Source organism: Lipotes vexillifer, unplaced genomic scaffold (assembly GCF_000442215.2).
Source record: "Lipotes vexillifer unplaced genomic scaffold, Lipotes_vexillifer_v1.1 scaffold1347, whole genome shotgun sequence".
NCBI classification, from domain to species: domain Eukaryota; kingdom Metazoa; phylum Chordata; class Mammalia; order Artiodactyla; family Lipotidae; genus Lipotes; species Lipotes vexillifer.
In genome coordinates, this window is record NW_006796201.1 from 1,194,489 (window position 1) to 1,210,212 (window position 15,724).

Genomic DNA, 15,724 nt, shown 5'->3' on the forward strand with positions numbered 1-15,724 from the left:
AACTCTGGAGGTGGGCTTCCCTGGTGGTGCGGTGGTTGAGAGTCTGCCTGCCGATGCAGGGGACACGGGTTCGTGCCTGGGTCCGGGAAGATCCCACATGCGGCGGAGTGGCTGGGCCCATGAGCCATGGCCGCTGAGCCTAAGCGTGCTGAGCCTAAGCGTGCTGAGCCTCAGCAACGCAAGAGGCCAGCCAACCGCAAAACAAAACAAAACAAAACAAAAAACTCTGGAGGTGATTCTTATGCATTTTAAAGTTAGAAAACCACTGACTTTACAAATAGCTCTGGGATTAGTTTAAGAAAAGTATAGCTTGAGGCAATCTCTTGCTACTAAGATAAGGAAAGACCCTCCCACTGATTCCTTTTTCTCCCCTTAATTTCTTTCAGCTGGACCAAAGACATGTCTGTAAAGACACTTTGGTTTCCCATAGCAACCTTAATAGTTATCACCTAACTTGCTCTAGGTTTAAGTACCAATAGGTACTTTAAGAAGCCAAATAGACCAGACCAAAGGCTATCAGTTTACTGAACCCCCAACTTCCAGTATTAAAAATACATAGAATTCTGAGGTCTACTAATACCAAAGTCTGACTTTGAAAATTCCCAGGTCTTAAAAGTAGCATCCTGATTAGAAGAAGCTGAGTTGAGCCTCTTCTCTCATTCATTTTCTCCAATTATGGAAATGTTCCACAACTGCACTGTTCAATGTGGCAGCTACTAACCACATGTGGTTACTTGAAATGTGGCTAGGGTGACTGAATTTTTAATATTTTACTTAATTTTAACTAATCTTAGTATAAAATTAGGGACTTCCCTGGCGGTCCAGTGGTTAAGACTCCATGCTTCCAATGCAGGGGGATCAGGTTCGATCCTGGTTGGGCAATTAAGATACCACATGCATTGTGGTGTGGCCAAAAAAAAAAAAAAAAAGGCTACATGTGGGTACTGTTACCATAATGGGCAAAGTACTACTGGCCCATATAAATCACGGAAAAGTATCTACTCTAGCATCCAGAAGCAACCATTACTAATTTTCTCAGATGTCCCACTTCTTCCTTTGGTTTTAAGAGAGCTCACTATTTTCTACAGAACTTCATGACCAACTAAGCACTAACTTAAAACAAAATACATACCCTGATATTTAATATTCCTCCAGGAGGCAGGGACTCTAGATTTACACTGCACAGTTCCAAGCCATTAATCCAAAATGTTGGCTCACTTATTAAAATTTCAGTTATAATTACTGTGTACATAATAGGATAACTTATAGGAGCATAATCACAACAAACACTTAAATACTAGAATTGTTCTAAGCATTTTACATACAGTTGACCCTTAAACAACAGGGGTTTGAAATGAGAGGATTTGTGGGTTTTTTTCAATACAGTACTATATCCAAAGTTGTTTGAATCTATGGATAAAAAGAGCCAACTGTAAAGTTACCTGTTAATTTTTTTTATTTTTATTTTTTTTTTAGATGTTGGGGGTAGGAGTTTATTAATTAATTAATTTATTTTTGCAGTGTTGGGTCTTCGTTTCTGTGTGAGGGCTTTCTCTAGTTGTGGCAAGCGGGGGCCACTCTTCATCGCGGTGCGCGGGCCTCTCACTATCGCGGCCTCTCTTGTTGTGGAGCACAGGCTCCAGACGCGCAGGCTCAGTAGTTGTGGTGCATGGGCTCACTTGCTCTGCGGCATGTGGGATCTTCCCAGACCAGGGCTCGAACCCGTGTCCCCTGCATTAGCAGGCAGATTCTCAACCACTGCGCCACCAGGGAAGCCCGTACCCGTGAATTTTTGACTTCAAAGCTGTTGGTGCTCCACCTCTCATGCTATTCAAGGGTCAACTATATTAGTTTATTTAAACCTGATAACTCACTGAGGAAGATATTATCTCAACTTTAAAGTTTAACTTGCAGCTACTAAGTAGTAGAGTTGTGAAGACATAATAATAGAGCAATAGATGTATGATTTTTAAAACTTGTATTATAACTTCAAAATCAATATTTTAAAGAGTCTAATTGTTTTGGGGTTCTTTTTTGTGTTTTGGCTATGTTAAGTCTTCGTTGCTGCACGCGGGCTTTCTCTAGTTGCTTCGTTGTGGTGCACAGGCTTCTCATTGCAGTGGCTTCTCTTGTTGCAGAGCATGGGCTCTAGGCACGTGGGCTTAGTAGTTGTGGCACACTGGCTTAGGCCGGCTTAGCTGCTCGACAGCATGTGGGATCTTCCCAGACCAGAGATCGAACCCATGTCCTCCTGCATTGGCAGGCAGATTCTTAACCACTGTGCCACCAGGGAAGTCCCTAACTGTTTTAATGCCATTTCCTGATATAAATATCTCCAACCTTACAGAAAGCGATGAATAGTAAGAGCTTTAGGCCCCTAAACCCCCATCTCTGCACTCTGTCTTTTAACTCATTTCTTTTTCATCCAGGAAATGACCAACTCTTTATTTTTTTAAGATTTACTTTATTATTTATTTATTGAATTTCTTTTTTGGCTGCTTAGGGTCCTAGTTGCAGCACCCGGGATCTTCCGTTGAGGCATGCAGGATCTTTTGTTGTGGTGCGCGGGCTTCTCTCTCGTGGTGTGTGGGTTTTATCTCTAGTTGTGGCGGGCAGGATCCAAGGTGCATGGGCTCTGTAGTTGTGGTGCGCAGGTTCCAGAGCATGTGGTCCCTGTAGTTTGCGGCACACAGGCTCCCTAGTTGAGGCGTGCGAGCTCAGTGGCCCTGAGGCATGTGGAATCTTAGTTCCCTGACCAGGGATCCAACCCACGTCCCCTGCTTTGCAAGGTGGGTTCTTTACCACTGGACCACCAGGGAAGTCCCAGACCAACTGTTTAAAACTTATCAACTGAGAACTGCCTAGGTATCCATCAAAAGGGCACTGGTTAAGTAAATCATAAAATGGAATATAATTTAACACTAAAAAAAAGGAGCTAGAGGGCTTCCCTGGTGGCGCAGTGGTTGAGAGTCCGCCTGCCGATGCAGGGGACACGGGTTCGTGCCCCGGTCCAGGAAGATCCCACATGCCGCGGAGCAGCTGGGCCCGTGAGCCATGGCCGCTGAGCCTGCGCGTCCGGAGCCTGTGCTCCACAACGGGAGAGGCCACAAAAGTGAGAGGCCCGCGTACCGGAAAAAAAAAAAAAAAGGAGCTAAAAAGGTTGGAAATATCTATTAGGGTTTTTAAAAGCAAATGACATGTGTATGTATGTCCTTATATGCAGAGTATCTAGAAGGATACAAACGGTAACCATAAATGAAAAGTTAAATGAAAGAAGTTGAAAAGGGAATTGAACTTTTTTCCCCCACTGATAGAAATTTTAGGGCTTCCCTGGTGGTGCAGTGGTTAAGAATCTGCCTGCCAATGCAGGGAACATGGGTTTGAGCCCTGGTCCGGGAAGATCTCCATGCCGCGGAGCACCTAAGCTCATGTGCCACAACTACTGAGCCTGCGCTCTAGAGCCCGCAAGCCACAACTACTGAGCCCACTCACAACTACTGAAGCCCGTGCACCTAGAGCCCATGCTCCACAACAAGAGAAGCCACCGCAATGAGAAGCCCACACACCGCAACGAAGAGTAGCCCCCGCTTGCCGCAACTAAAGAAAGCCCGCACGCAGCAACCAAGACCCAACGCAGCCAAAAAAAAAAAAGAGAGAAAAGAAAACTTAGGTCAGTAAAGTTTGTTTGTTTGTTTGCATATTCTAAGGTTCTCTATACAGAATCCCAATCTATAGAGGTCTGAACCTCAGTCACTGCACAGAAGAGTTAATTTAACATAGAAGGCCTAAGGCTGCTATACTTAGGAAGGCTTGCCAGGTTGGCTCTTGGCCGGTGTCAGAATTTGGATTTTGAGAGAACGAATTCCCACTCCCAGAACTAATAAGAGTGGCTCACTGTGCCTAAACTGTACCCAAAAATGTGGTTTATGTTGAACACCTGCTTTCCCTCTGGGAACCTGGAATTTTGCTATGTGGTAGGCAGAAGGTGCCTACATGACCAACCTAGGCACTGAGTTTCTTATAAGCTTCCCTGCCGGGAGACATTTCATACACATATGCTGTCACAATTGCTGGAGGAATTAAGTAGGTCCTGTGTGACTCTACTGGGAGAGGCACTAGGAAAGGCTCATGCTTGGGAAATGAGCCTAGTTTTCTCTGGACTCCACCCCATATACATTTTCCCTTTCCTGATTTTGCTTTGTATCCTTTTGCTGTAATAAATCATAACCCTGAGTACAGCCATATGCCAAGTCCTGTGAGTCCTTCTAGTGAATTACTGAACCTGAACCTGGGGATGGTAGTCCTGGGGGACCCCGCCCCAACACACTCATCCTGTTACTAGCCAAGAGGAAAAGCCTTCTGAAGGTAACTGGGACTCATTTTGTGGGCTTCTTCTCTAGTATTGTGCAGAATCCATTTCAGAATTTTGCATTTTATCATAAAGACAATCCTGGAAGCTATTTGGATTGCCTTAGATATGTCTTAGGGAATAGGGAAGTGGCAGAGTCTAATTAGATAATCATCAAATCTGTTTCCTCTTCCTGGATAAACAGCTAAACTATATTTCTCAGCCTCTTGCACAGGTGTGGCCAACAAACTAAGTTATACCCAATGAAATGTAGGCCAAATATGATACCAGCCACTGGTCCATAAAACCTACTACTCACGACCCTCCGGTTCTTTCACCAAGCACCAGCTATGAAAAGAACTCCTAACACCTAGAGGAGGGTGGCACCAAAAGATGGAAGGAGCCTGGGTCCTTGAATTACTGCATAGAAGGTAACCTAAATGAACACTCTCAATGAAAGTTATCTGAGGAAAGTTATCTGAGTATAAATGTCTACTTTGCTAAGCCACTGATACCTTGGGGTTGTTTGTTACAACCCTAGCCTGCTTTTGCCTACCAAAAGAGGACATGATTGGGTGAAAACTTTTAGAAGTTACTCTTGACAATGTGAAACACTGAGAAAGAATAGAGTAGGTCACAGAGAAATTAAGACTATCAGTGGGAAAAAGAAGTGAATGCACTCGGGGCTTCCCTGGTGGCGCAGCGGTTGAGAGTCCGCCTGCCGATGCAGGGGACACGGGTTCGTGCCCCGGTCTGGGAAGATCCCACATGCCGCGGAGCGGCTGGGCCCGTGAGCCATGGCCGCTGAGCCTGCGCGTCTGGAGCCCGTGCTCCGCAACGGGAGAGGCCACAACACTGAGAGGCCCGCGGACCACAAAAAAAAAAAAAAAAAAAAAAAAAAAAAAAAAGAAGTGAATGCACTCAAGAGGGAACTGCAAGGATTCTAAAACTGTGAAGAATAAGGAAAGAAGTGAAGAAAGAGGAGGAATCAAACACACCTTTCCAGACTAAGCAGCTGGGTTCCACTCACTCCTGACATGAAACAACTGAGGAAGACAAAGCGTGAAGGGCAAGAAAGATAATGAAGCATGTCTGGAGTAAAGCATACAGATGAAATCCACTGGGCAGTTAGATTTAGTCTGGAGCATGGAAAGTGTGGGCTGCTAATAACACATCTCAGCGTCATCAACATATAGATGATAGCATGGGAGAACTACAGAAATGAGAATAAGAGAGGGCCTATAGAGTAGCAGTTCCCCAACCTTTTTTGGCACCAGGGACCAGTTTTGTGGAAGACAATTTTTCTACTGGGGGGGGCGGGGGGGATGGTTCGGGCAGTAATTTTGAGCAAAGGTTCAGGTGGTAATGCGAGCTATGATGGGGAGAAGCAAATGAAGCTTCTCTCGCTTGCCCACCACTCAGCTCCTGCTGTGTGGTGGGGAGGGGTTGGGGACCCCTGCTATAGAGTCCGAAGGAAGCTTAGCACTTAAGGGAAGGTGGGGAAAAAAACCCAAAACAGAGGAACTCAAAAACTAAAAACAGGGACTTCCCTGGTGTGCAGTGGTTAAGACTCTGAGCTCCCAACGCCGGGGACCCGGTTCGACCCCTGGTCAGGGAACTAGATCCCACATGCATGCTGCAACTAAGGAGCCCACGTGCCTACCTGCAAGCCACAACTAAGGAGCCCAGGAGCTGCAACTAAGACCTGGCACAACCAAATAAATAAATATTACCAAAAAAACCCCAAAAAACCCTAAATACAGAACTACTATATGATCCAGCAATTCCACTCCCAGGTATATGTCAGAAGAAAATTAAAACCCTAGTTCGAAAAGATACATGCACCTCAATGCACACAGCAGCATTATTCATAACAGCCAAGATATGGAAGCAACGTAAGTGTCCATCAACAGAGGAACAGATAAATGTGCCCATTTATATACACATATATATAAAATGGACTATTACTCAGGCATAAAAAAAATGAGGGATTTCCCTGGTGGTCCAGTGGTTAAGACTCCGTGCTCCCACTGCTGGGGGCGTGGGTTCAATCCCTGGTCGAGGAGCTAAGATCCCACATGCCATGTGGCTCAGCCAAAAAAAGAAAAAAGAAATTCTGCCATTTGCAACAACGTGGATGGACCTACAGGGTATTATGCTTGGTGGAGTCAAAGACAAATACTGTATGCTATCTTATATGTGAAATCTTAAAAAAAACACAAATGAATATAACAAAAGAGAAACAGAGTCACAGACAGAACAAAATAGTGGTTAAAGGGTGGAGACGGAGGGGAGGAGGGGCAAGACAGGGGCAAGGGATTAAGAGGTACAAGCTACTATGTATAAAATAAATAAGCTCTAAGGATATATTATACAGCACAGGGAATATAGCCAATATTTTATAGTAATTTTAAATAGAGTATAACCTCTAAAAACATTGAATCACTACGTTGTACACCTGAAACTCATATAACATTGTAAATCAACTATACTTCAATAAGAAAAAAAACAAAGGAAGTCAAAAAGGGAAATAAAGAGTGGACAGAGAGGTGGAAGAAGCAGTGATTGATATCAGAAACCAAGGAGGGTCCTCTTCTTAATGGTAATAAGTAAAACCTAGAAACAGATAGCATTCCTAAGAGAGCTCCAAGGAAGAATCTTTGTCCACTGTGGTAGGCAGCCTCTAAAATAACCCCAATGATCCCTGCCTAATATTTACACCTTTAAGTAATCTGCTCCCCTTAAGTGTGGGTTGGACCTTAAACGTGGCTTCAAAATAGGAGAACAGAAAGCCATTTCCAAGATTAAGTTACAAGAAGACTGACTTCTATCTGGTTTACCTCTCTCCGAGCCTGTGCTCTGACAGAAAGAAGCAAGCAGTCATGTTGTGAGTAACCCTGTGGAGAGGGCAATGTGGCACGGAACTGATATGTCCCAAACAATAGCCGGCAAGGATCTGAGACCTGCCAAGTGCTACATGAGTAAGCTTGTACCCTTCACACCCTTCTCACTACCCTTCAGACATGAGATGAGTATGGCCTGTGAGTACTTGCACTGCAACTTTGTGAGAGACACTGAGTCAGAAGCATCTAGCGAGGCTGTGCCTGTGAAATAATAAAAAACAAAGAAGCTTTAAACAGCTAAATTTGGGGGTAATTTGTTGTACAGCAACTGATAACTAATACATCCATAATAGTCTATGAAAACCATGGGGGAGAGATCTTATGACATACATTTGGTGGTATAAAAAAAAGAAACTATTATAAATTATCAGAATTACCAGCTAGGAGATCCCTAATACCTTCAAGACAGGGACGTTAGTGGTCACCAGAAGGCAAGCAAATAAAGAGGACAAAACCATCAGGTAATAAGACCAGGGCCCTAGCTCAAGCCCCAGCCCCTCTGAAACCTTCCAAACACATCAGATTGTCTACAGGTTGATGTGCTGATCTACCTTCCCTTCCCTTCAGTATGCATGACACATACTATTAAAATTTAATCACACTGTTCTCTATTGTTTCATGTGTATTATCCTTTTCATCAGTGCCTGGGGACATACTTTGGGTTTATTCCCTATCTCTTCTTTGCCACCACTCCCAACCAAACAACCAGCTTTGAGGGCATCAAAAATTTTCCATAACCCTGCTAAATAAGTCCAATACCATATTCAATTTCTAGGTCCCTAAAATACAATTTGACTAGACTTAACAGAAAACAAAATGTAGTCAAAGTTTGGTAAATTTCTTTTACCTTTATCACCCATCAAAGGTGGAGATAATCTTCCATAATCTCATTTCAGGTTGGTTTGTCTTTAATTGTGATAGCATCACTATTTTATGTATCACTTACAAACTTTATTTGGCAGTTTTTTTTCTGACATGATACATCCCAACTTCAGAAGTGTTAAAATGTTAAAAATTTCTTTTGGAATCAGTGAAATATGGTATTCCTTTTCCATATGTAGTGTTTTCACATATGCTGTTGTAAAATTAAAATAATTTTAAGTAAACTTGTGACTTACCCCAACAATAGTTGGATGAAAGTTAAGTAAAATAACCCTGACAACAAATATGAATCCCAAAAGGGTATTTACTGGTATTTATAAACTAGAGGGCAATATCATCTCCAAAAGCATTTTGAAAGGGAGAGCCACTGGCATTCAATGAGAATTAGAGATGCAATAAACATCTTGCAAGGAAGGAGGACAGCGCCACCAATAAACTATTCTGCCCAAACATCAATAGTGTCCTTATTGAGAAAATAGCTTTTGCATCCACTTTCTGCAGGGTGGGCCCTACATGCGAACACCTCAAGTTTGGCTTTCCACAAAGTTAATACAAAGCCAAGCACAACTTAAATCCACCAAATGGTAGGAAATAGTATATGGCTAATGTGAAGTGGCTACCAAAACTTATCAGAGAAACAGTTTACACACTACTATTATGTATATTAACCTAGTCAAATACTTGTTGAGTACTTACTATGTGTCAGGTATGTGAGATACATCAGTGAACAGCAATGCATACATCCCTGCATTCCCAATGGGGGAAAGAAACAGTAATCATAAAAAATTATCAAGCATTTCAAGAGACACTAAGTACTATGGAAAAATAGCAAGGGTAAAGGTGAACCACACTGGGGGTGGGGAGGGCGGGAGGAGATTGCAAAGTAGGGTGGTCAGAGTAAGCCTTACGGAGAAAGTAGTATTTGAAATTTTAAGGAGCTGAGGGGTTTAGCCATGCACATATCTGAGAGAAGAATGTTCCAGACAGAGGGACTGTCAGTTAATTCAAAGGCTTCCTCAGAGAGTACATGGCATATGTGAGAAAAAGCATGGAGGCCAAGTGTAGCTGAAGTAAACTTAGTGAGGGGGAGAGTGAAGCAAGCTGGGGAGAAGGGGGAACATATGAAGAGGTATAGGGCAGGGCTAAATCCTGTAGGTGATAAAAGGACTTTCTTTGGCTTTTACTAAAGACAAATGGAGAATCAATGGATGGTTTTGAGCAGAAGACACAATATAATTTTTAAAAATATAAGAATCACTCCAGATGATGAACTGAGAATAAACTACAAGGGAGCAAGGGTAGAAAGCAAGGTAGATAATAGCACATTAAGAGGAAATTAGTGACTAAAACCCAAACACAGAAGAACTCTACAAAGCTATACACAAATATCCCAAAAGGTTACTATATTAAAGTAAGTTACCATACCAACGTTTTGCGGTTGCCAGAATCCTTTGAGGGCTTACTGATTGAAGAAGACAAAAATCAAAATGAAATACTTTCAAGTAATTTTTACATTTTACCTTTGGACAGACAACCTCAACTTCTGTAATCTTTGGTATAACTGTCTGTTTGAAAAGGGAACAGGAATATTCCTAAAATATCCATGCCATAACAGTGGATATATATACATGGTACACTTACCTCTTCATTACCTAAAGAACAAAAAGCACTAATATGAGTAATCCAAATCAAGGACATCCCCAAATTATGTATTACTGGGCTTAGAAAGGTCTAGTGTAAAACTTTTTTTAGAACCCAGCTGGCAAGGGATAAGGAAATATTCAAGAACATTATGGTCGACAGGTAATAAATCGGTTTGAAATGAACGCTTTGCTGAGGATAAAAACAAATGGATCAAGAGTTGACTGGGACTTCCCTGGTGGTCCAGTGGTTAAGACTCTGCACTTCCAATGCAGGGGGCACGGGTTCGATCCCTGGGGTCAGGGAACTAAGATCCCACATGCTGGGCGGTGTGGCCAAAAAAAAAGGGCAACAGAACCTTAATAGTAACTTTTAAAGCACATTTAATAGCCTTGTGTGGATAGCTTCACAATTTTATTTCACCTTATTTACTTATTTTATGGCCACTCAGCATGTGGGATCTTAGTTCCCCAACCAGGGATTGAACCCGCAACCCCTGAAGTGGAAGCACAGAGTCTTAACCACTGGATTGCCAAGGAAGTCACTTCACAATTCTAGAAGAATTACTACAATCTGTACATCAGCATAGTTTAAACAATTGTTAGTATTAGCAAATAACCATTCATTTTTAAAAACTGAAGAAGTGAAGAGCCCAAAAAGCATGTTTACTCCAAAATCAGAAAAGAACCAAGTTCTTGATCTGAAATCAACTGAATATTCAGAAGCATCTTCCCAGTAGCATGTGTAAAATTATAAAGCTATACACTATGTATTTAAGATAACTAAAAAATAATAACAGAGAGTACCCTTCTTAGAGCTACTTTATCTTAAAACTATAACTACACCAGAAGAAAACTTACTCAAATTGTCTGTCACAATTCAATTTACAGTGCTGAAGAACATTTTAATACTTAAGTTGCTCCAGCCTCTGAAGGCCTCAATGGAAATGCAAGTTTATTACACTGAGGTTAAGTAACAACCATTCCCAATAATTGCAAAAGACTATCTTTTTGTCAGACTACAGTTGTATATTTTCACACTGAAGAGATGAAAAACTCAAATCTTGTGTCTTGTCCTCCAAAAATAAGTGGTTGATCATAGATTATTCTCACCTTTATGATGAATGATCAGATTCACAGAACTTTTCCTTGTACTGAATAGCAGTACGGAAAGACAGAATCACCATTAGGCTAGAGTAGGAAAACCTGGTCTAACATTAAACTAAGGAAGTCACCTCACTTTCCTGGGCTTCAATTTCCTACAGATGACACCGTAATTCTGTATGACTAGATTTCAAAGTTTAACCTTCTAAAAGATGTCAACAGAATTATAAGTATATAGCTCCAAGAAAAACAGTTTGTGTCCTCAAAAGAAAACCAGAGTGTACTGTTTTCCAAGAACACCATGTTCTATAAATCTACCCAACTGTAACGAAGTATTATTCAATTACAATTCAGGGCAACTGTATGTATATGTTTGGAGGATGGGAGACTTCTTACCTACTATAAAATGAGACAACTTATAAGGCAATACATGGTAAAGATAAGTGAAACTAGCGAAGAGGAATGTAAGAAATCAATTTTGCTTAGGGAAGTCGGGGAAAAGATTATAGACAGTACATCTGAGTATGAACTGGAATGATGGATAATGTTTTTGTAGATACAGACGATGACATTCCAGATAAAAGGGGCAAAAATGTATTTGGGAACCACTGTGCAACAGTCTTTTAACTAAAGCGTAAGTTGTAATATGCTGCTATAAGTAGGGAGGGATCAATACTTACACAAGCTCCAGGCCAAGGTACTTGAAAAACTTTGGCATATAGGATGCCTAGTTTCAAACCAATGATTTAGTAGACAATTTGGCATTAATATAAAGAATTAACTGTATTCCCAGAGTCATTTACAATTAGAACATATTCACATATTACTTATGTAATAAAGAAATCCAATAAACAAATGATGGGGAAAAGATACTGGAGGTTAGTTAGAAAGCTACTGCAGAAAAGACAGGGTCTGAAACAAAGGAGTAAGTATTCTTATAATGAGTCTACCAAAAATTTAAAAGTAACACTGCATTTCAAAACTAAGAGCTCTAAATCCAAGGTGACAAAGTTTCAAACTAATTATCTGAAAGGGAAAACGCTGGGCTCTTAATATGAAGTTTAAGAGCAATAAAATGGTCTTTCACAATATGCTTTCATTCCATGTTACATTTCATATAATTAGTCCAAAAAACCAAAAACCACAACAATAAAACCAACACCTCTCCTGCAGACAGTTTAACATCTCATTCAACATTTTAATTTAGCCTAGAGGTATATCCTGAGCCTTCCAGCATTAAAGACAGAAATGTATTTTCCCCCCAAGAAATGCATTTCTTAAACCTATGCTCCACACTCCCAAAGGCTGCATTTCCTTCAAATCTCAACACAGGATTTCAGATTAGGTCTACACCTCTAATTAGTGACTTCTCAAACAATGCTTTCCAACGAATAATTTGTTTTACTTGCTTTGCTACATTCTTGCAAATGTGAATGAAAAGTACGTTAAAATTAACAACTGTGTACATATAGGGTGCAAAAGGTTTTGAGCCCATTTTAGCTTTGAAACATGCTTCTTAAAAATTGTGAGCAAACAGAAAAGGAACTGCTGGATCTTTCTTTATATAAGGTCTTAAAATAAGACTCAGTAGGATGCCATTTTGAAACTTCCCAGCAGGAAGTTCAGTTTGATCAGAGGGCTGGTTAAGAAATGCTTCAACTAATAATATGAACTGACTTGAAAGTCAGCTTTGTTCTTTTACAAAAGAATATACCAAATTCATAGCAGGTACTACTTTTGTTAATTCAAGAATCATAAACTTCTCATGAAAAATAAGTGTCTTGAAATATCTGAGCACTCAATTAAAATTAGTGTGATAAATTCTCTTCCAAGGTATTGAGTACCAAAGATCTGTTACGTGGTAGAATGAAATAAAGTCTCAAGTTCATAAATTTAAATTGGCTAAAAAGCCAACTAGAGAATGGACTTGAGGATATGGGGAGGGGGAAGGGTAAACCGTGACAAAGCGAGAGAGTGGCATGGACATATATACACTAACAAACGTAAGGTAGATAGCTAGTGGGAAGCAGCCACATAGCACAGGGAGATCAGCCCGGTGCTTTGTGACCGCCTGGAGAGGTGGGATATGGAGGGTGGGAGGGAGGGAGACGCAAGCAGGAAGAGATATGGGAACATATGTACATATATAACTGATTCATTTTGTTGTGAAGCTGAAACTAACATACCTTTGTAAAGCAATTATACTCCAATAAAGATGTTAAAATAAAATTTTTTTAAAAATTGGCTAAAAAGAAAGCTTTTCATAACTAGATCAGAATCTAACCAAAAACACACTTGGAAAAAGCAAAGATAATTTGAGATTAGTCTTTAAGCATGTCAAGAAATAGGAAGTATTTCCTCTTCTGTCCTCACAACTGTTTTTGCTTTTTTTTTTAATGACTTAACACAAAGTTAGGAGGACATCACAGTACTAAGCCTGACAAGATCCATATTAAAGAGATTGGGATTTAAAACCCCAGTAGAAATTTAAGAGACCATAAAGAAAGAAGCTAAGCCAGAGATCCATTCAAGTGAGTTAGGAACCAAAAGCATTTCAGTTCTGTTCCACCATAACGCCACAAAAGGCTGCCTTAAAACTTCTACGATTACAATCTTAGGCAAGAAAGGGTAATACTTTCAGTTATTGATGGTCAAATCTTGGTGCCTTGATTCTAGACTTAAGTTTCCACGGAAGGACTTGGGCCCCCACTTGTTGAAAAGAGACCAACTCTCTAAACAAGTTTTATCATCATGGGACCTGTTCAGTCAAAGCACAACTAGATGTCTAAAACTTTATGCATCATCAGCTCATTTTCTCCTCAGACAAAGTAACAATCTGCAGTGTCCGACAACAGGATTATTTAAACTGATACCATATATCTTAATAGCTAAAATACTACACTGCCAATCTTTGGATGGGTAGGAATGTCAACCTGAGCACATTAAACCCAAATACTTCTACACAAACAAGTTTGTTCTTAATCTGTTTGACCTATTTCCTGATTTTGTGCATGTCCAACCATTTTTTCATCCGTGTATCCCTAACTCCTATCAAATGGATTGTCATGAGGCAAATGTTCAGAATTTTTTTTGCAAAAGGTAATAAACTACACTCACTCAATTATTAACTGGTCAAATAAACTCCCCAAGGCAATCGAATTTTAGAGAAAGAGGGAGACTAAGTGCTATTACTCACTTTCAGGAAAAAAAAACTTTTTATTAGAGTCCTAAAAACTGTGACATTTGAATGACTTCAAGGAGCAAAGTTTCTGTTGGAAGTTTACTTTAAACACATTTCCAAACCACAGACATTAAGCATTAAAGCTTCCTCCCAGTGACGGTACTCCTCTGTGGGAGCCCGGTGGGGTGAAATCTGCAGAGGGGGTGGTACTGAAAAAGAACACCTGTGCGTTTGGCCTTACGGAACCCTCTAGTAAGACCTGTAGTAAGTCTCTCTCCCACCAGCGCTGAGGCCTAAAGGTGCTCGGCTAGGAAGCGGGCACTTCCTACGGATGAGCGGAACCGCCACTACAGCACAGACACTGGGCCCGGTGGGTGGGGGCCGACTTTGGAGACAGAGTGAGCGCCCGGGCGCGCGAGTGGAACAAAACCTGTGGCAAGAAGTAATGAGGAAGTGCTCTCTCCCGCCCGCCCCTCCCACCGGCGGACACCCGAAACACCCGGGGTTTGACAACGTGCTGGGGGCGGGGGAGGGGACTGGCAGTACCAGGTCCGCCCAGAGGAACTGGGAGCCTGTACTCCAATCACGGGCCCCTCACCCCCGGAGCTAGGCCTCCGGGGCCGATGCCCGCTGCACCCATCCGGCAGTTGAGGAGCTCGTGGGGGTCTGAGAAGGGTGCAGTCCGCGCGAACCGAGGCCCAGCCGCCCCAGTTGCCGCCACCGCCGCCCTCAGAGCCTCCAGGCCCGGGCCGGGAGCCATCCCGGGTCTCATCCCGCGCTCTGCCCTCCGCTTTGTGGAACCTTCGCCACGGCCTCTTCTCTTCACAGCCCAAAGACTCTACAGCCGAGGGGAGAGAGTCCGCCCTCTCTCGCCTCTCCACTTCCCCGTCCCGACTGCCCCTCACACAGCGGAGCGCCGGGAAACGCTCCCAGTGGCCCCGGGACCACCCCCAGTCCTTCCCGCACCGGCACCCGCTTTCCGTAGCTGACACCGCCCGCCAGCCCCAGCACCCGACCGCATCCCACCTCACCTCAGGTGGCTCCGGCTGCGTTGGACACAGGAAACTCCTGGGTCCCCGACTCCGGCTCTCCTCAACCCCTCTTCGGTTAACTCCGCTTGTTTCTCTACAAAATGGCGCCGGAGGTCGCGCGCTCACGTCGCGGCCTTTCCCCTCCCCGTTCCCATTTCATCATTCGCTGCCCGCCCGAGGAGGGAGGGCCCCAGCACCAGCCAATGATCGTACCCCGCCCGTGGCTCCTGCCCAATCACCGACGGGTGCCCGCGGATTTAAACCAATCACACACTATCACTTGCAGAAGTCAAGGAAGAAACCAGGCTCTTGCTAGCAACTACCAATCCAGACTCCTACTTCGCGGGCTTTGGCCAATTGCCGCTCAGCAGTCCCCAGGGACGGGAGTAGGAGCCCTTGCGCCTGCGCTCGAGGCGAGGGCCAATGGAGAGACGCAGATAACTTCGATTTGGGGTTTTACGGACTTCCCACCTGCCCTCGAGGTCGTCGACCAATGGGGGCCTGGCATTGCCTCTAAGAAACAATAAATAAAGGAGAGGGACCTTAAATCCTCGCCACCTTGCGCGGGCACTACTCTGAGAGGGAAAAACAACCTTCCAATACTCTCCTTCCTCTTTCGAAGTGTCAAGTCTGGT

General features: G+C 42.8%; 1 protein-coding gene across 2 annotated transcripts in view; it reads right to left on the minus strand.

Moving 5' to 3' along the window:
- CNOT1 (CCR4-NOT transcription complex subunit 1) overlaps positions 1–15,247 on the minus strand; it is a 101,607-nt gene extending 86,360 nt beyond the window's left edge. For both annotated transcript variants that reach the window (XM_007468322.1, XM_007468321.1), the window contains exon 1: positions 15,090–15,247. The gene's annotated coding sequence lies outside the window, so the exon portion shown is untranslated. The remainder of the gene's footprint in view (positions 1–15,089) is intronic.
- Between the last annotated feature and the right edge of the window lie 477 nt (positions 15,248–15,724).